This window comes from Nylanderia fulva, unplaced genomic scaffold, assembly GCF_048542155.1.
Source record: "Nylanderia fulva isolate GAGA-0341 unplaced genomic scaffold, ASM4854215v1 Scaffold7, whole genome shotgun sequence".
Taxonomy (NCBI): domain Eukaryota; kingdom Metazoa; phylum Arthropoda; class Insecta; order Hymenoptera; family Formicidae; genus Nylanderia; species Nylanderia fulva.
This window is the reverse complement of record NW_028190807.1, coordinates 5,696,402-5,698,095: the sequence shown is the minus strand read 5'-3', so window position 1 is coordinate 5,698,095 and position 1,694 is coordinate 5,696,402.

The following is a 1,694-nucleotide window of genomic DNA, read 5'->3' as shown; positions in this document are numbered from 1 at the left end:
GCTGCACGGGGTTGATCACCCTGCCGGGTCCTAGCAGACCAGCTCCCATCTGCGGCCCCGGAACACCACCACCTGGGTCCACGATTGGTCCCCTTTCGCCAAGGACCAACGAGCGAGGAATCCGAGGTTTTTGCTCAAGAGTCTTCTCGTTCGGTTTCACTTGCTCGGACGACTCTGTTTATTAATTTCTCCAAAAAAAATGGCACCTGCGATCAGATGACGCGAACAAGGATGCTGATGACTATAACTTCGAGGTTGTTTTCCCTCGTTAATGAAGCCAATCGACGACAGTTTAGATGTACAATCTCATGAAAGGCGACGTTTTGCTGAACTTTGATCAAGATTGCATCGATGGCGTTGGAACAAACGTTGTTGAAGTGAAATCCGGCGTCACGGCGGATTCCGTTTCAATCGGTCGGTCGGATATTTTATATCAGTCTAGGATCTCTTCTATCTGTTAATAGGCGAGGTCAACGGGGGTCGAACGGCTGTGCGTGCAGATGCGAAAGAGAAGCTTCAGATCTTCCAATCCGACCGGATCTCGCTCGACGTTATTCAGGCTCGTCGTACGCGTTGATCGCATAATCGACGCTCGTCAACCGGCGGATTCCGCGCGATCATCCTCGGTGTCGAGCCGCGATTCACGATCGACCGCAATCGTCGACGATATATTCCTTCCTCAATCGAACATTCCATCAATTCCTCCCTCGACGAGGGCGTCCCGACAAACACGGCGCTCTTCCGCTGTCGTCATCCAGATAGAATTTGTCCTCGCTGTCTATAGTCGCAGTCGGATGAATCGGGCTGTAAACAAGTTTCACGAAGAACGACGATCGATCGAGAGTGATTTCTGTATTCCCGCGCATCCGCGAGAGAATGTCACAAATGACGCAAAGGCTGTCTTTTATAGAATCAGACGGCGAAATGCGAGGCGTTAATGGACGACGAGAAGTCTTCGAAGATATATATACGTGGATGTTGCGCTCCTTTAAGTGTGACCTCGCGAAAATATCCGAGATGCGCTCGCTCGGAGAGAGGCGCCACGTGTGGCGAAGTGCCTTTCACTCTTCTAGCGGAGCCGAAACGACGAGATGAAACGAAGCGCGCTGGCTGCTGCTCGCCGAAACACGAGGATTCGGAACGACGACGAATTACGCGGGAATGTGCCGATTTCACTTCACTTCTCTCTGACTCGATCTTCTTCCGCGCCGATTCCCTCTCCTTCTCCTTCTGCGCGCCTCTGTTTCTTCTTTTGCTTTTTTTCTTCTTACGGTGCGCGCGAAGGGTGAATGACATTCGTCGAGGGCGGTGGATTCCTAGTGGCTCCTCTCGCGCATTTCATTTCTTTCTCGCGTTCACCGACGCGTTACTCTCGCGCATCGCCTCCTGGATCCGCTCCCGTGCACGGGCATGCTGAAAAACAATCACGGATTCGATTACTTTACACAATTGCGAGAACGCGAAGAGTTTCGGGCTCTGATCGCAAAGTCAAGTCGGCCATATCATACGCAAAAAAAATATATTAGCTATCACAGCTTAAATGTAATTATGGTAACATAATTATGGTAATTAATTTTTTTAACTATATATAATTTAATCGGGATATCTATACTAAATTATAACTTACAAATATATTTATTTACAAATTTTAGGCATGGTAATTAAATCGTGATAATCGTGGGACAATATAGTAT